Source organism: Emydura macquarii, unplaced genomic scaffold (assembly GCF_026122565.2).
Source record: "Emydura macquarii macquarii isolate MOO-44397 ecotype Brisbane River unplaced genomic scaffold, CSIRO-AGI_Emac_v2 contig_1253, whole genome shotgun sequence".
NCBI lineage: Eukaryota > Metazoa > Chordata > Testudines > Chelidae > Emydura > Emydura macquarii.
Window position 1 is genome coordinate 87,298,798 of NW_027131390.1, and position 14,231 is coordinate 87,313,028.

The 14,231-nt window shown below is 58.7% G+C and overlaps 36 non-coding genes across 36 annotated transcripts; all 36 read left to right on the plus strand.

Annotated features, from left to right (window-relative positions):
- The first annotated feature begins 631 nt into the window (after window positions 1-631).
- Window positions 632-703, plus strand: TRNAE-UUC (transfer RNA glutamic acid (anticodon UUC)). Its single transcript has one exon. It is a non-coding gene; the product is annotated as a tRNA-Glu (tRNA).
- Window positions 704-1,181: 478 nt separating this feature from the next.
- Window positions 1,182-1,254, plus strand: TRNAM-CAU (transfer RNA methionine (anticodon CAU)). The gene has a single exon. It is a non-coding gene; the product is annotated as a tRNA-Met (tRNA).
- Window positions 1,255-1,394: 140 nt separating this feature from the next.
- On the plus strand, window positions 1,395-1,466 carry TRNAE-CUC (transfer RNA glutamic acid (anticodon CUC)). The gene has a single exon. It is a non-coding gene; the product is annotated as a tRNA-Glu (tRNA).
- Window positions 1,467-1,944: 478 nt separating this feature from the next.
- On the plus strand, window positions 1,945-2,017 carry TRNAM-CAU (transfer RNA methionine (anticodon CAU)). Its single transcript has one exon. It is a non-coding gene; the product is annotated as a tRNA-Met (tRNA).
- A 140-nt stretch (window positions 2,018-2,157) lies between these two features.
- TRNAE-CUC (transfer RNA glutamic acid (anticodon CUC)) lies at window positions 2,158-2,229 on the plus strand. Its single transcript has one exon. It is a non-coding gene; the product is annotated as a tRNA-Glu (tRNA).
- Window positions 2,230-2,707: 478 nt separating this feature from the next.
- TRNAM-CAU (transfer RNA methionine (anticodon CAU)) lies at window positions 2,708-2,780 on the plus strand. The gene has a single exon. It is a non-coding gene; the product is annotated as a tRNA-Met (tRNA).
- A 140-nt stretch (window positions 2,781-2,920) lies between these two features.
- On the plus strand, window positions 2,921-2,992 carry TRNAE-CUC (transfer RNA glutamic acid (anticodon CUC)). Its single transcript has one exon. It is a non-coding gene; the product is annotated as a tRNA-Glu (tRNA).
- A 478-nt stretch (window positions 2,993-3,470) lies between these two features.
- Window positions 3,471-3,543, plus strand: TRNAM-CAU (transfer RNA methionine (anticodon CAU)). Its single transcript has one exon. It is a non-coding gene; the product is annotated as a tRNA-Met (tRNA).
- Window positions 3,544-3,683: 140 nt separating this feature from the next.
- TRNAE-UUC (transfer RNA glutamic acid (anticodon UUC)) lies at window positions 3,684-3,755 on the plus strand. The gene has a single exon. It is a non-coding gene; the product is annotated as a tRNA-Glu (tRNA).
- Window positions 3,756-4,233: 478 nt separating this feature from the next.
- Window positions 4,234-4,306, plus strand: TRNAM-CAU (transfer RNA methionine (anticodon CAU)). The gene has a single exon. It is a non-coding gene; the product is annotated as a tRNA-Met (tRNA).
- Window positions 4,307-4,446: 140 nt separating this feature from the next.
- TRNAE-UUC (transfer RNA glutamic acid (anticodon UUC)) lies at window positions 4,447-4,518 on the plus strand. The gene has a single exon. It is a non-coding gene; the product is annotated as a tRNA-Glu (tRNA).
- A 478-nt stretch (window positions 4,519-4,996) lies between these two features.
- TRNAM-CAU (transfer RNA methionine (anticodon CAU)) lies at window positions 4,997-5,069 on the plus strand. The gene has a single exon. It is a non-coding gene; the product is annotated as a tRNA-Met (tRNA).
- Window positions 5,070-5,209: 140 nt separating this feature from the next.
- On the plus strand, window positions 5,210-5,281 carry TRNAE-CUC (transfer RNA glutamic acid (anticodon CUC)). The gene has a single exon. It is a non-coding gene; the product is annotated as a tRNA-Glu (tRNA).
- Window positions 5,282-5,759: 478 nt separating this feature from the next.
- Window positions 5,760-5,832, plus strand: TRNAM-CAU (transfer RNA methionine (anticodon CAU)). The gene has a single exon. It is a non-coding gene; the product is annotated as a tRNA-Met (tRNA).
- A 140-nt stretch (window positions 5,833-5,972) lies between these two features.
- On the plus strand, window positions 5,973-6,044 carry TRNAE-UUC (transfer RNA glutamic acid (anticodon UUC)). Its single transcript has one exon. It is a non-coding gene; the product is annotated as a tRNA-Glu (tRNA).
- A 478-nt stretch (window positions 6,045-6,522) lies between these two features.
- On the plus strand, window positions 6,523-6,595 carry TRNAM-CAU (transfer RNA methionine (anticodon CAU)). The gene has a single exon. It is a non-coding gene; the product is annotated as a tRNA-Met (tRNA).
- A 140-nt stretch (window positions 6,596-6,735) lies between these two features.
- TRNAE-CUC (transfer RNA glutamic acid (anticodon CUC)) lies at window positions 6,736-6,807 on the plus strand. Its single transcript has one exon. It is a non-coding gene; the product is annotated as a tRNA-Glu (tRNA).
- Window positions 6,808-7,285: 478 nt separating this feature from the next.
- On the plus strand, window positions 7,286-7,358 carry TRNAM-CAU (transfer RNA methionine (anticodon CAU)). Its single transcript has one exon. It is a non-coding gene; the product is annotated as a tRNA-Met (tRNA).
- A 140-nt stretch (window positions 7,359-7,498) lies between these two features.
- On the plus strand, window positions 7,499-7,570 carry TRNAE-UUC (transfer RNA glutamic acid (anticodon UUC)). The gene has a single exon. It is a non-coding gene; the product is annotated as a tRNA-Glu (tRNA).
- A 478-nt stretch (window positions 7,571-8,048) lies between these two features.
- On the plus strand, window positions 8,049-8,121 carry TRNAM-CAU (transfer RNA methionine (anticodon CAU)). Its single transcript has one exon. It is a non-coding gene; the product is annotated as a tRNA-Met (tRNA).
- Window positions 8,122-8,261: 140 nt separating this feature from the next.
- Window positions 8,262-8,333, plus strand: TRNAE-CUC (transfer RNA glutamic acid (anticodon CUC)). The gene has a single exon. It is a non-coding gene; the product is annotated as a tRNA-Glu (tRNA).
- Window positions 8,334-8,811: 478 nt separating this feature from the next.
- On the plus strand, window positions 8,812-8,884 carry TRNAM-CAU (transfer RNA methionine (anticodon CAU)). Its single transcript has one exon. It is a non-coding gene; the product is annotated as a tRNA-Met (tRNA).
- Window positions 8,885-9,024: 140 nt separating this feature from the next.
- On the plus strand, window positions 9,025-9,096 carry TRNAE-CUC (transfer RNA glutamic acid (anticodon CUC)). The gene has a single exon. It is a non-coding gene; the product is annotated as a tRNA-Glu (tRNA).
- A 478-nt stretch (window positions 9,097-9,574) lies between these two features.
- Window positions 9,575-9,647, plus strand: TRNAM-CAU (transfer RNA methionine (anticodon CAU)). The gene has a single exon. It is a non-coding gene; the product is annotated as a tRNA-Met (tRNA).
- A 140-nt stretch (window positions 9,648-9,787) lies between these two features.
- Window positions 9,788-9,859, plus strand: TRNAE-CUC (transfer RNA glutamic acid (anticodon CUC)). The gene has a single exon. It is a non-coding gene; the product is annotated as a tRNA-Glu (tRNA).
- A 478-nt stretch (window positions 9,860-10,337) lies between these two features.
- Window positions 10,338-10,410, plus strand: TRNAM-CAU (transfer RNA methionine (anticodon CAU)). The gene has a single exon. It is a non-coding gene; the product is annotated as a tRNA-Met (tRNA).
- A 140-nt stretch (window positions 10,411-10,550) lies between these two features.
- TRNAE-CUC (transfer RNA glutamic acid (anticodon CUC)) lies at window positions 10,551-10,622 on the plus strand. Its single transcript has one exon. It is a non-coding gene; the product is annotated as a tRNA-Glu (tRNA).
- A 478-nt stretch (window positions 10,623-11,100) lies between these two features.
- Window positions 11,101-11,173, plus strand: TRNAM-CAU (transfer RNA methionine (anticodon CAU)). The gene has a single exon. It is a non-coding gene; the product is annotated as a tRNA-Met (tRNA).
- A 140-nt stretch (window positions 11,174-11,313) lies between these two features.
- Window positions 11,314-11,385, plus strand: TRNAE-CUC (transfer RNA glutamic acid (anticodon CUC)). The gene has a single exon. It is a non-coding gene; the product is annotated as a tRNA-Glu (tRNA).
- Window positions 11,386-11,863: 478 nt separating this feature from the next.
- Window positions 11,864-11,936, plus strand: TRNAM-CAU (transfer RNA methionine (anticodon CAU)). The gene has a single exon. It is a non-coding gene; the product is annotated as a tRNA-Met (tRNA).
- A 140-nt stretch (window positions 11,937-12,076) lies between these two features.
- On the plus strand, window positions 12,077-12,148 carry TRNAE-CUC (transfer RNA glutamic acid (anticodon CUC)). Its single transcript has one exon. It is a non-coding gene; the product is annotated as a tRNA-Glu (tRNA).
- A 478-nt stretch (window positions 12,149-12,626) lies between these two features.
- On the plus strand, window positions 12,627-12,699 carry TRNAM-CAU (transfer RNA methionine (anticodon CAU)). The gene has a single exon. It is a non-coding gene; the product is annotated as a tRNA-Met (tRNA).
- A 140-nt stretch (window positions 12,700-12,839) lies between these two features.
- Window positions 12,840-12,911, plus strand: TRNAE-CUC (transfer RNA glutamic acid (anticodon CUC)). The gene has a single exon. It is a non-coding gene; the product is annotated as a tRNA-Glu (tRNA).
- Window positions 12,912-13,389: 478 nt separating this feature from the next.
- On the plus strand, window positions 13,390-13,462 carry TRNAM-CAU (transfer RNA methionine (anticodon CAU)). The gene has a single exon. It is a non-coding gene; the product is annotated as a tRNA-Met (tRNA).
- Window positions 13,463-13,602: 140 nt separating this feature from the next.
- Window positions 13,603-13,674, plus strand: TRNAE-CUC (transfer RNA glutamic acid (anticodon CUC)). Its single transcript has one exon. It is a non-coding gene; the product is annotated as a tRNA-Glu (tRNA).
- A 478-nt stretch (window positions 13,675-14,152) lies between these two features.
- Window positions 14,153-14,225, plus strand: TRNAM-CAU (transfer RNA methionine (anticodon CAU)). Its single transcript has one exon. It is a non-coding gene; the product is annotated as a tRNA-Met (tRNA).
- Window positions 14,226-14,231: the final 6 nt, after the last annotated feature.

Consider the following 14,231-nt stretch of genomic DNA (forward strand, 5'->3'; position numbering starts at 1 on the left):
GACTTTTAAGGCTCTCTTCTTGGTCTCCGGCTTTCCGCTCCCACATGCGCCCTTTCACACTCCACTCTCCAGGGGCCTTTCAACGGTCTCTCGCCACTTCCCCGCCCTACCTTGTCTTGCCACACGTTCTTTGCTGCTGCCCCTCTGTCCCTCGTGCGGAGGGGCCATTTTTCCATTCCATCTCGCTGCTTCTCCAGAGCTCAGATGTGTACGCGCTCAGCGAGCCGATTCGACTTCCTTTGACCGTCAGGGAAGGCCATCTCTTGGCTGCCCCTCCTGTGGGATGGGCTGGCGTCCGTATTTCCAGCTAAGAAGGAGGGAGTGGCCCCCTGCCGGGCTACTCAGCTGCAGTGTGTCGGCCGATAAGAAGGCGATGTCAGGAACCCTCAAGCCAGCCGCGGGGCCGCACTTCAGCCTGGCCTCCTTAGCGCAGTGGGCAGCGCGTCAGTCTCATAATCTGAAGGTCCTGAGTTCGATCCTCAGAGAAGGCAGTTGGTGGCCTTTCTTTAACGACCCTTAAGACTTGTAGCGCCCAGGCCAGTGGCAGCAGGACTCCAACTTTTCCTCGCCTCTACTTGGCATGAGGGGCGGATACACACGTTAGCACTTCGGCACAGCTCACCCACGCAGCTCCCTGATGGTCTAGTGGTCAGGATATGGCGCTTTCACCGCCGCGGCCTGGGTTCGATTCCCGGTCAGGGAAGGCTTCTGCTTGGCTTGTATGAATCCAAAGGCTTCACCCCCAAGGGGTTTTTTTCCTTCTGACTTTTAAGGCTCTCTTCTTGGTCTCCGGCTTTCCGCTCCCACATGCGCCCTTTCACACTCCACTCTCCAGGGGCCTTTCAACGGTCTCTCGCCACTTCCCCGCCCTACCTTGTCTTGCCACACGTTCTTTGCTGCTGCCCCTCTGTCCCTCGTGCGGAGGGGCCATTTTTCCATTCCATCTCGCTGCTTCTCCAGAGCTCAGATGTGTACGCGCTCAGCGAGCCGATTCGACTTCCTTTGACCGTCAGGGAAGGCCATCTCTTGGCTGCCCCTCCTGTGGGATGGGCTGGCGTCCGTATTTCCAGCTAAGAAGGAGGGAGTGGCCCCCTGCCGGGCTACTCAGCTGCAGTGTGTCGGCCGATAAGAAGGCGATGTCAGGAACCCTCAAGCCAGCCGCGGGGCCGCACTTCAGCCTGGCCTCCTTAGCGCAGTGGGCAGCGCGTCAGTCTCATAATCTGAAGGTCCTGAGTTCGATCCTCAGAGAAGGCAGTTGGTGGCCTTTCTTTAACGACCCTTAAGACTTGTAGCGCCCAGGCCAGTGGCAGCAGGACTCCAACTTTTCCTCGCCTCTACTTGGCATGAGGGGCGGATACACACGTTAGCACTTCGGCACAGCTCACCCACGCAGCTCCCTGATGGTCTAGTGGTCAGGATATGGCGCTCTCACCGCCGCGGCCTGGGTTCGATTCCCGGTCAGGGAAGGCTTCTGCTTGGCTTCTATGAATCCAAAGGCTTCACCCCCAAGGGGTTTTTTTCCTTCTGACTTTTAAGGCTCTCTTCTTGGTCTCCGGCTTTCCGCTCCCACATGCGCCCTTTCACACTCCACTCTCCAGGGGCCTTTCAACGGTCTCTCGCCACTTCCCCGCCCTACCTTGTCTTGCCACACGTTCTTTGCTGCTGCCCCTCTGTCCCTCGTGCGGAGGGGCCATTTTTCCATTCCATCTCGCTGCTTCTCCAGAGCTCAGATGTGTACGCGCTCAGCGAGCCGATTCGACTTCCTTTGACCGTCAGGGAAGGCCATCTCTTGGCTGCCCCTCCTGTGGGATGGGCTGGCGTCCGTATTTCCAGCTAAGAAGGAGGGAGTGGCCCCCTGCCGGGCTACTCAGCTGCAGTGTGTCGGCCGATAAGAAGGCGATGTCAGGAACCCTCAAGCCAGCCGCGGGGCCGCACTTCAGCCTGGCCTCCTTAGCGCAGTGGGCAGCGCGTCAGTCTCATAATCTGAAGGTCCTGAGTTCGATCCTCAGAGAAGGCAGTTGGTGGCCTTTCTTTAACGACCCTTAAGACTTGTAGCGCCCAGGCCAGTGGCAGCAGGACTCCAACTTTTCCTCGCCTCTACTTGGCATGAGGGGCGGATACACACGTTAGCACTTCGGCACAGCTCACCCACGCAGCTCCCTGATGGTCTAGTGGTCAGGATATGGCGCTCTCACCGCCGCGGCCTGGGTTCGATTCCCGGTCAGGGAAGGCTTCTGCTTGGCTTCTATGAATCCAAAGGCTTCATCCCCAAGGGGTTTTTTTCCTTCTGACTTTTAAGGCTCTCTTCTTGGTCTCCGGCTTTCCGCTCCCACATGCGCCCTTTCACACTCCACTCTCCAGGGGCCTTTCAACGGTCTCTCGCCACTTCCCCGCCCTACCTTGTCTTGCCACACGTTCTTTGCTGCTGCCCCTCTGTCCCTCGTGCGGAGGGGCCATTTTTCCATTCCATCTCGCTGCTTCTCCAGAGCTCAGATGTGTACGCGCTCAGCGAGCCGATTCGACTTCCTTTGACCGTCAGGGAAGGCCATCTCTTGGCTGCCCCTCCTGTGGGATGGGCTGGCGTCCGTATTTCCAGCTAAGAAGGAGGGAGTGGCCCCCTGCCGGGCTACTCAGCTGCAGTGTGTCGGCCGATAAGAAGGCGATGTCAGGAACCCTCAAGCCAGCCGCGGGGCCGCACTTCAGCCTGGCCTCCTTAGCGCAGTGGGCAGCGCGTCAGTCTCATAATCTGAAGGTCCTGAGTTCGATCCTCAGAGAAGGCAGTTGGTGGCCTTTCTTTAACGACCCTTAAGACTTGTAGCGCCCAGGCCAGTGGCAGCAGGACTCCAACTTTTCCTCGCCTCTACTTGGCATGAGGGGCGGATACACACGTTAGCACTTCGGCACAGCTCACCCACGCAGCTCCCTGATGGTCTAGTGGTCAGGATATGGCGCTCTCACCGCCGCGGCCTGGGTTCGATTCCCGGTCAGGGAAGGCTTCTGCTTGGCTTGTATGAATCCAAAGGCTTCACCCCCAAGGGGTTTTTTTCCTTCTGACTTTTAAGGCTCTCTTCTTGGTCTCCGGCTTTCCGCTCCCACATGCGCCCTTTCACACTCCACTCTCCAGGGGCCTTTCAACGGTCTCTCGCCACTTCCCCGCCCTACCTTGTCTTGCCACACGTTCTTTGCTGCTGCCCCTCTGTCCCTCGTGCGGAGGGGCCATTTTTCCATTCCATCTCGCTGCTTCTCCAGAGCTCAGATGTGTACGCGCTCAGCGAGCCGATTCGACTTCCTTTGACCGTCAGGGAAGGCCATCTCTTGGCTGCCCCTCCTGTGGGATGGGCTGGCGTCCGTATTTCCAGCTAAGAAGGAGGGAGTGGCCCCCTGCCGGGCTACTCAGCTGCAGTGTGTCGGCCGATAAGAAGGCGATGTCAGGAACCCTCAAGCCAGCCGCGGGGCCGCACTTCAGCCTGGCCTCCTTAGCGCAGTGGGCAGCGCGTCAGTCTCATAATCTGAAGGTCCTGAGTTCGATCCTCAGAGAAGGCAGTTGGTGGCCTTTCTTTAACGACCCTTAAGACTTGTAGCGCCCAGGCCAGTGGCAGCAGGACTCCAACTTTTCCTCGCCTCTACTTGGCATGAGGGGCGGATACACACGTTAGCACTTCGGCACAGCTCACCCACGCAGCTCCCTGATGGTCTAGTGGTCAGGATATGGCGCTTTCACCGCCGCGGCCTGGGTTCGATTCCTGGTCAGGGAAGGCTTCTGCTTGGCTTGTATGAATCCAAAGGCTTCATCCCCAAGGGGTTTTTTTCCTTCTGACTTTTAAGGCTCTCTTCTTGGTCTCCGGCTTTCCGCTCCCACATGCGCCCTTTCACACTCCACTCTCCAGGGGCCTTTCAACGGTCTCTCGCCACTTCCCCGCCCTACCTTGTCTTGCCACACGTTCTTTGCTGCTGCCCCTCTGTCCCTCGTGCGGAGGGGCCATTTTTCCATTCCATCTCGCTGCTTCTCCAGAGCTCAGATGTGTACGCGCTCAGCGAGCCGATTCGACTTCCTTTGACCGTCAGGGAAGGCCATCTCTTGGCTGCCCCTCCTGTGGGATGGGCTGGCGTCCGTATTTCCAGCTAAGAAGGAGGGAGTGGCCCCCTGCCGGGCTACTCAGCTGCAGTGTGTCGGCCGATAAGAAGGCGATGTCAGGAACCCTCAAGCCAGCCGCGGGGCCGCACTTCAGCCTGGCCTCCTTAGCGCAGTGGGCAGCGCGTCAGTCTCATAATCTGAAGGTCCTGAGTTCGATCCTCAGAGAAGGCAGTTGGTGGCCTTTCTTTAACGACCCTTAAGACTTGTAGCGCCCAGGCCAGTGGCAGCAGGACTCCAACTTTTCCTCGCCTCTACTTGGCATGAGGGGCGGATACACACGTTAGCACTTCGGCACAGCTCACCCACGCAGCTCCCTGATGGTCTAGTGGTCAGGATATGGCGCTTTCACCGCCGCGGCCTGGGTTCGATTCCCGGTCAGGGAAGGCTTCTGCTTGGCTTCTATGAATCCAAAGGCTTCACCCCCAAGGGGTTTTTTTCCTTCTGACTTTTAAGGCTCTCTTCTTGGTCTCCGGCTTTCCGCTCCCACATGCGCCCTTTCACACTCCACTCTCCAGGGGCCTTTCAACGGTCTCTCGCCACTTCCCCGCCCTACCTTGTCTTGCCACACGTTCTTTGCTGCTGCCCCTCTGTCCCTCGTGCGGAGGGGCCATTTTTCCATTCCATCTCGCTGCTTCTCCAGAGCTCAGATGTGTACGCGCTCAGCGAGCCGATTCGACTTCCTTTGACCGTCAGGGAAGGCCATCTCTTGGCTGCCCCTCCTGTGGGATGGGCTGGCGTCCGTATTTCCAGCTAAGAAGGAGGGAGTGGCCCCCTGCCGGGCTACTCAGCTGCAGTGTGTCGGCCGATAAGAAGGCGATGTCAGGAACCCTCAAGCCAGCCGCGGGGCCGCACTTCAGCCTGGCCTCCTTAGCGCAGTGGGCAGCGCGTCAGTCTCATAATCTGAAGGTCCTGAGTTCGATCCTCAGAGAAGGCAGTTGGTGGCCTTTCTTTAACGACCCTTAAGACTTGTAGCGCCCAGGCCAGTGGCAGCAGGACTCCAACTTTTCCTCGCCTCTACTTGGCATGAGGGGCGGATACACACGTTAGCACTTCGGCACAGCTCACCCACGCAGCTCCCTGATGGTCTAGTGGTCAGGATATGGCGCTCTCACCGCCGCGGCCTGGGTTCGATTCCCGGTCAGGGAAGGCTTCTGCTTGGCTTCTATGAATCCAAAGGCTTCACCCCCAAGGGGTTTTTTTCCTTCTGACTTTTAAGGCTCTCTTCTTGGTCTCCGGCTTTCCGCTCCCACATGCGCCCTTTCACACTCCACTCTCCAGGGGCCTTTCAACGGTCTCTCGCCACTTCCCCGCCCTACCTTGTCTTGCCACACGTTCTTTGCTGCTGCCCCTCTGTCCCTCGTGCGGAGGGGCCATTTTTCCATTCCATCTCGCTGCTTCTCCAGAGCTCAGATGTGTACGCGCTCAGCGAGCCGATTCGACTTCCTTTGACCGTCAGGGAAGGCCATCTCTTGGCTGCCCCTCCTGTGGGATGGGCTGGCGTCCGTATTTCCAGCTAAGAAGGAGGGAGTGGCCCCCTGCCGGGCTACTCAGCTGCAGTGTGTCGGCCGATAAGAAGGCGATGTCAGGAACCCTCAAGCCAGCCGCGGGGCCGCACTTCAGCCTGGCCTCCTTAGCGCAGTGGGCAGCGCGTCAGTCTCATAATCTGAAGGTCCTGAGTTCGATCCTCAGAGAAGGCAGTTGGTGGCCTTTCTTTAACGACCCTTAAGACTTGTAGCGCCCAGGCCAGTGGCAGCAGGACTCCAACTTTTCCTCGCCTCTACTTGGCATGAGGGGCGGATACACACGTTAGCACTTCGGCACAGCTCACCCACGCAGCTCCCTGATGGTCTAGTGGTCAGGATATGGCGCTTTCACCGCCGCGGCCTGGGTTCGATTCCCGGTCAGGGAAGGCTTCTGCTTGGCTTCTATGAATCCAAAGGCTTCACCCCCAAGGGGTTTTTTTCCTTCTGACTTTTAAGGCTCTCTTCTTGGTCTCCGGCTTTCCGCTCCCACATGCGCCCTTTCACACTCCACTCTCCAGGGGCCTTTCAACGGTCTCTCGCCACTTCCCCGCCCTACCTTGTCTTGCCACACGTTCTTTGCTGCTGCCCCTCTGTCCCTCGTGCGGAGGGGCCATTTTTCCATTCCATCTCGCTGCTTCTCCAGAGCTCAGATGTGTACGCGCTCAGCGAGCCGATTCGACTTCCTTTGACCGTCAGGGAAGGCCATCTCTTGGCTGCCCCTCCTGTGGGATGGGCTGGCGTCCGTATTTCCAGCTAAGAAGGAGGGAGTGGCCCCCTGCCGGGCTACTCAGCTGCAGTGTGTCGGCCGATAAGAAGGCGATGTCAGGAACCCTCAAGCCAGCCGCGGGGCCGCACTTCAGCCTGGCCTCCTTAGCGCAGTGGGCAGCGCGTCAGTCTCATAATCTGAAGGTCCTGAGTTCGATCCTCAGAGAAGGCAGTTGGTGGCCTTTCTTTAACGACCCTTAAGACTTGTAGCGCCCAGGCCAGTGGCAGCAGGACTCCAACTTTTCCTCGCCTCTACTTGGCATGAGGGGCGGATACACACGTTAGCACTTCGGCACAGCTCACCCACGCAGCTCCCTGATGGTCTAGTGGTCAGGATATGGCGCTCTCACCGCCGCGGCCTGGGTTCGATTCCCGGTCAGGGAAGGCTTCTGCTTGGCTTCTATGAATCCAAAGGCTTCACCCCCAAGGGGTTTTTTTCCTTCTGACTTTTAAGGCTCTCTTCTTGGTCTCCGGCTTTCCGCTCCCACATGCGCCCTTTCACACTCCACTCTCCAGGGGCCTTTCAACGGTCTCTCGCCACTTCCCCGCCCTACCTTGTCTTGCCACACGTTCTTTGCTGCTGCCCCTCTGTCCCTCGTGCGGAGGGGCCATTTTTCCATTCCATCTCGCTGCTTCTCCAGAGCTCAGATGTGTACGCGCTCAGCGAGCCGATTCGACTTCCTTTGACCGTCAGGGAAGGCCATCTCTTGGCTGCCCCTCCTGTGGGATGGGCTGGCGTCCGTATTTCCAGCTAAGAAGGAGGGAGTGGCCCCCTGCCGGGCTACTCAGCTGCAGTGTGTCGGCCGATAAGAAGGCGATGTCAGGAACCCTCAAGCCAGCCGCGGGGCCGCACTTCAGCCTGGCCTCCTTAGCGCAGTGGGCAGCGCGTCAGTCTCATAATCTGAAGGTCCTGAGTTCGATCCTCAGAGAAGGCAGTTGGTGGCCTTTCTTTAACGACCCTTAAGACTTGTAGCGCCCAGGCCAGTGGCAGCAGGACTCCAACTTTTCCTCGCCTCTACTTGGCATGAGGGGCGGATACACACGTTAGCACTTCGGCACAGCTCACCCACGCAGCTCCCTGATGGTCTAGTGGTCAGGATATGGCGCTTTCACCGCCGCGGCCTGGGTTCGATTCCCGGTCAGGGAAGGCTTCTGCTTGGCTTGTATGAATCCAAAGGCTTCACCCCCAAGGGGTTTTTTTCCTTCTGACTTTTAAGGCTCTCTTCTTGGTCTCCGGCTTTCCGCTCCCACATGCGCCCTTTCACACTCCACTCTCCAGGGGCCTTTCAACGGTCTCTCGCCACTTCCCCGCCCTACCTTGTCTTGCCACACGTTCTTTGCTGCTGCCCCTCTGTCCCTCGTGCGGAGGGGCCATTTTTCCATTCCATCTCGCTGCTTCTCCAGAGCTCAGATGTGTACGCGCTCAGCGAGCCGATTCGACTTCCTTTGACCGTCAGGGAAGGCCATCTCTTGGCTGCCCCTCCTGTGGGATGGGCTGGCGTCCGTATTTCCAGCTAAGAAGGAGGGAGTGGCCCCCTGCCGGGCTACTCAGCTGCAGTGTGTCGGCCGATAAGAAGGCGATGTCAGGAACCCTCAAGCCAGCCGCGGGGCCGCACTTCAGCCTGGCCTCCTTAGCGCAGTGGGCAGCGCGTCAGTCTCATAATCTGAAGGTCCTGAGTTCGATCCTCAGAGAAGGCAGTTGGTGGCCTTTCTTTAACGACCCTTAAGACTTGTAGCGCCCAGGCCAGTGGCAGCAGGACTCCAACTTTTCCTCGCCTCTACTTGGCATGAGGGGCGGATACACACGTTAGCACTTCGGCACAGCTCACCCACGCAGCTCCCTGATGGTCTAGTGGTCAGGATATGGCGCTCTCACCGCCGCGGCCTGGGTTCGATTCCCGGTCAGGGAAGGCTTCTGCTTGGCTTCTATGAATCCAAAGGCTTCACCCCCAAGGGGTTTTTTTCCTTCTGACTTTTAAGGCTCTCTTCTTGGTCTCCGGCTTTCCGCTCCCACATGCGCCCTTTCACACTCCACTCTCCAGGGGCCTTTCAACGGTCTCTCGCCACTTCCCCGCCCTACCTTGTCTTGCCACACGTTCTTTGCTGCTGCCCCTCTGTCCCTCGTGCGGAGGGGCCATTTTTCCATTCCATCTCGCTGCTTCTCCAGAGCTCAGATGTGTACGCGCTCAGCGAGCCGATTCGACTTCCTTTGACCGTCAGGGAAGGCCATCTCTTGGCTGCCCCTCCTGTGGGATGGGCTGGCGTCCGTATTTCCAGCTAAGAAGGAGGGAGTGGCCCCCTGCCGGGCTACTCAGCTGCAGTGTGTCGGCCGATAAGAAGGCGATGTCAGGAACCCTCAAGCCAGCCGCGGGGCCGCACTTCAGCCTGGCCTCCTTAGCGCAGTGGGCAGCGCGTCAGTCTCATAATCTGAAGGTCCTGAGTTCGATCCTCAGAGAAGGCAGTTGGTGGCCTTTCTTTAACGACCCTTAAGACTTGTAGCGCCCAGGCCAGTGGCAGCAGGACTCCAACTTTTCCTCGCCTCTACTTGGCATGAGGGGCGGATACACACGTTAGCACTTCGGCACAGCTCACCCACGCAGCTCCCTGATGGTCTAGTGGTCAGGATATGGCGCTCTCACCGCCGCGGCCTGGGTTCGATTCCCGGTCAGGGAAGGCTTCTGCTTGGCTTCTATGAATCCAAAGGCTTCACCCCCAAGGGGTTTTTTTCCTTCTGACTTTTAAGGCTCTCTTCTTGGTCTCCGGCTTTCCGCTCCCACATGCGCCCTTTCACACTCCACTCTCCAGGGGCCTTTCAACGGTCTCTCGCCACTTCCCCGCCCTACCTTGTCTTGCCACACGTTCTTTGCTGCTGCCCCTCTGTCCCTCGTGCGGAGGGGCCATTTTTCCATTCCATCTCGCTGCTTCTCCAGAGCTCAGATGTGTACGCGCTCAGCGAGCCGATTCGACTTCCTTTGACCGTCAGGGAAGGCCATCTCTTGGCTGCCCCTCCTGTGGGATGGGCTGGCGTCCGTATTTCCAGCTAAGAAGGAGGGAGTGGCCCCCTGCCGGGCTACTCAGCTGCAGTGTGTCGGCCGATAAGAAGGCGATGTCAGGAACCCTCAAGCCAGCCGCGGGGCCGCACTTCAGCCTGGCCTCCTTAGCGCAGTGGGCAGCGCGTCAGTCTCATAATCTGAAGGTCCTGAGTTCGATCCTCAGAGAAGGCAGTTGGTGGCCTTTCTTTAACGACCCTTAAGACTTGTAGCGCCCAGGCCAGTGGCAGCAGGACTCCAACTTTTCCTCGCCTCTACTTGGCATGAGGGGCGGATACACACGTTAGCACTTCGGCACAGCTCACCCACGCAGCTCCCTGATGGTCTAGTGGTCAGGATATGGCGCTCTCACCGCCGCGGCCTGGGTTCGATTCCCGGTCAGGGAAGGCTTCTGCTTGGCTTCTATGAATCCAAAGGCTTCACCCCCAAGGGGTTTTTTTCCTTCTGACTTTTAAGGCTCTCTTCTTGGTCTCCGGCTTTCCGCTCCCACATGCGCCCTTTCACACTCCACTCTCCAGGGGCCTTTCAACGGTCTCTCGCCACTTCCCCGCCCTACCTTGTCTTGCCACACGTTCTTTGCTGCTGCCCCTCTGTCCCTCGTGCGGAGGGGCCATTTTTCCATTCCATCTCGCTGCTTCTCCAGAGCTCAGATGTGTACGCGCTCAGCGAGCCGATTCGACTTCCTTTGACCGTCAGGGAAGGCCATCTCTTGGCTGCCCCTCCTGTGGGATGGGCTGGCGTCCGTATTTCCAGCTAAGAAGGAGGGAGTGGCCCCCTGCCGGGCTACTCAGCTGCAGTGTGTCGGCCGATAAGAAGGCGATGTCAGGAACCCTCAAGCCAGCCGCGGGGCCGCACTTCAGCCTGGCCTCCTTAGCGCAGTGGGCAGCGCGTCAGTCTCATAATCTGAAGGTCCTGAGTTCGATCCTCAGAGAAGGCAGTTGGTGGCCTTTCTTTAACGACCCTTAAGACTTGTAGCGCCCAGGCCAGTGGCAGCAGGACTCCAACTTTTCCTCGCCTCTACTTGGCATGAGGGGCGGATACACACGTTAGCACTTCGGCACAGCTCACCCACGCAGCTCCCTGATGGTCTAGTGGTCAGGATATGGCGCTCTCACCGCCGCGGCCTGGGTTCGATTCCCGGTCAGGGAAGGCTTCTGCTTGGCTTCTATGAATCCAAAGGCTTCACCCCCAAGGGGTTTTTTTCCTTCTGACTTTTAAGGCTCTCTTCTTGGTCTCCGGCTTTCCGCTCCCACATGCGCCCTTTCACACTCCACTCTCCAGGGGCCTTTCAACGGTCTCTCGCCACTTCCCCGCCCTACCTTGTCTTGCCACACGTTCTTTGCTGCTGCCCCTCTGTCCCTCGTGCGGAGGGGCCATTTTTCCATTCCATCTCGCTGCTTCTCCAGAGCTCAGATGTGTACGCGCTCAGCGAGCCGATTCGACTTCCTTTGACCGTCAGGGAAGGCCATCTCTTGGCTGCCCCTCCTGTGGGATGGGCTGGCGTCCGTATTTCCAGCTAAGAAGGAGGGAGTGGCCCCCTGCCGGGCTACTCAGCTGCAGTGTGTCGGCCGATAAGAAGGCGATGTCAGGAACCCTCAAGCCAGCCGCGGGGCCGCACTTCAGCCTGGCCTCCTTAGCGCAGTGGGCAGCGCGTCAGTCTCATAATCTGAAGGTCCTGAGTTCGATCCTCAGAGAAGGCAGTTGGTGGCCTTTCTTTAACGACCCTTAAGACTTGTAGCGCCCAGGCCAGTGGCAGCAGGACTCCAACTTTTCCTCGCCTCTACTTGGCATGAGGGGCGGATACACACGTTAGCACTTCGGCACAGCTCACCCACGCAGCTCCCTGATGGTCTAGTGGTCAGGATATGGCGCTCTCACCGCCGCGGCCTGGGTTCGATTCCCGGTCAGGGAAGGCTTCTGCTTGGCTTCTATGAATCCAAAGGCTTCACCCCCAAGGGGTTTTTTTCCTTCTGACTTTTAAGGCTCTCTTCTTGGTCTCCGGCTTTCCGCTCCCACATGCGCCCTTTCACACTCCACTCTCCAGGGGCCTTTCAACGGTCTCTCGCCACTTCCCCGCCCTACCTTGTCTTGCCACACGTTCTTTGCTGCTGCCCCTCTGTCCCTCGTGCGGAGGGGCCATTTTTCCATTCCATCTCGCTGCTTCTCCAGAGCTCAGATGTGTACGCGCTCAGCGAGCCGATTCGACTTCCTTTGACCGTCAGGGAAGGCCATCTCTTGGCTGCCCCTCCTGTGGGATGGGCTGGCGTCCGTATTTCCAGCTAAGAAGGAGGGAGTGGCCCCCTGCCGGGCTACTCAGCTGCAGTGTGTCGGCCGATAAGAAGGCGATGTCAGGAACCCTCAAGCCAGCCGCGGGGCCGCACTTCAGCCTGGCCTCCTTAGCGCAGTGGGCAGCGCGTCAGTCTCATAATCTGAAGGTCCTGAGTTCGATCCTCAGAGAAGGCAGTTGGTGGCCTTTCTTTAACGACCCTTAAGACTTGTAGCGCCCAGGCCAGTGGCAGCAGGACTCCAACTTTTCCTCGCCTCTACTTGGCATGAGGGGCGGATACACACGTTAGCACTTCGGCACAGCTCACCCACGCAGCTCCCTGATGGTCTAGTGGTCAGGATATGGCGCTCTCACCGCCGCGGCCTGGGTTCGATTCCCGGTCAGGGAAGGCTTCTGCTTGGCTTCTATGAATCCAAAGGCTTCACCCCCAAGGGGTTTTTTTCCTTCTGACTTTTAAGGCTCTCTTCTTGGTCTCCGGCTTTCCGCTCCCACATGCGCCCTTTCACACTCCACTCTCCAGGGGCCTTTCAACGGTCTCTCGCCACTTCCCCGCCCTACCTTGTCTTGCCACACGTTCTTTGCTGCTGCCCCTCTGTCCCTCGTGCGGAGGGGCCATTTTTCCATTCCATCTCGCTGCTTCTCCAGAGCTCAGATGTGTACGCGCTCAGCGAGCCGATTCGACTTCCTTTGACCGTCAGGGAAGGCCATCTCTTGGCTGCCCCTCCTGTGGGATGGGCTGGCGTCCGTATTTCCAGCTAAGAAGGAGGGAGTGGCCCCCTGCCGGGCTACTCAGCTGCAGTGTGTCGGCCGATAAGAAGGCGATGTCAGGAACCCTCAAGCCAGCCGCGGGGCCGCACTTCAGCCTGGCCTCCTTAGCGCAGTGGGCAGCGCGTCAGTCTCATAATCTGAAGGTCCTGAGTTCGATCCTCAGAGAAGGCAGTTGGTGGCCTTTCTTTAACGACCCTTAAGACTTGTAGCGCCCAGGCCAGTGGCAGCAGGACTCCAACTTTTCCTCGCCTCTACTTGGCATGAGGGGCGGATACACACGTTAGCACTTCGGCACAGCTCACCCACGCAGCTCCCTGATGGTCTAGTGGTCAGGATATGGCGCTCTCACCGCCGCGGCCTGGGTTCGATTCCCGGTCAGGGAAGGCTTCTGCTTGGCTTCTATGAATCCAAAGGCTTCACCCCCAAGGGGTTTTTTTCCTTCTGACTTTTAAGGCTCTCTTCTTGGTCTCCGGCTTTCCGCTCCCACATGCGCCCTTTCACACTCCACTCTCCAGGGGCCTTTCAACGGTCTCTCGCCACTTCCCCGCCCTACCTTGTCTTGCCACACGTTCTTTGCTGCTGCCCCTCTGTCCCTCGTGCGGAGGGGCCATTTTTCCATTCCATCTCGCTGCTTCTCCAGAGCTCAGATGTGTACGCGCTCAGCGAGCCGATTCGACTTCCTTTGACCGTCAGGGAAGGCCATCTCTTGGCTGCCCCTCCTGTGGGATGGGCTGGCGTCCGTATTTCCAGCTAAGAAGGAGGGAGTGGCCCCCTGCCGGGCTACTCAGCTGCAGTGTGTCGGCCGATAAGAAGGCGATGTCAGGAACCCTCAAGCCAGCCGCGGGGCCGCACTTCAGCCTGGCCTCCTTAGCGCAGTGGGCAGCGCGTCAGTCTCATAATCTGAAGGTCCTGAGTTCGATCCTCAGAGAAGGCAGTTGGTGGCCTTTCTTTAACGACCCTTAAGACTTGTAGCGCCCAGGCCAGTGGCAGCAGGACTCCAACTTTTCCTCGCCTCTACTTGGCATGAGGGGCGGATACACACGTTAGCACTTCGGCACAGCTCACCCACGCAGCTCCCTGATGGTCTAGTGGTCAGGATATGGCGCTCTCACCGCCGCGGCCTGGGTTCGATTCCCGGTCAGGGAAGGCTTCTGCTTGGCTTCTATGAATCCAAAGGCTTCACCCCCAAGGGGTTTTTTTCCTTCTGACTTTTAAGGCTCTCTTCTTGGTCTCCGGCTTTCCGCTCCCACATGCGCCCTTTCACACTCCACTCTCCAGGGGCCTTTCAACGGTCTCTCGCCACTTCCCCGCCCTACCTTGTCTTGCCACACGTTCTTTGCTGCTGCCCCTCTGTCCCTCGTGCGGAGGGGCCATTTTTCCATTCCATCTCGCTGCTTCTCCAGAGCTCAGATGTGTACGCGCTCAGCGAGCCGATTCGACTTCCTTTGACCGTCAGGGAAGGCCATCTCTTGGCTGCCCCTCCTGTGGGATGGGCTGGCGTCCGTATTTCCAGCTAAGAAGGAGGGAGTGGCCCCCTGCCGGGCTACTCAGCTGCAGTGTGTCGGCCGATAAGAAGGCGATGTCAGGAACCCTCAAGCCAGCCGCGGGGCCGCACTTCAGCCTGGCCTCCTTAGCGCAGTGGGCAGCGCGTCAGTCTCATAATCTGAAGGTCCTGAGTTCGATCCTCAGAGAAGGCAGTTGGT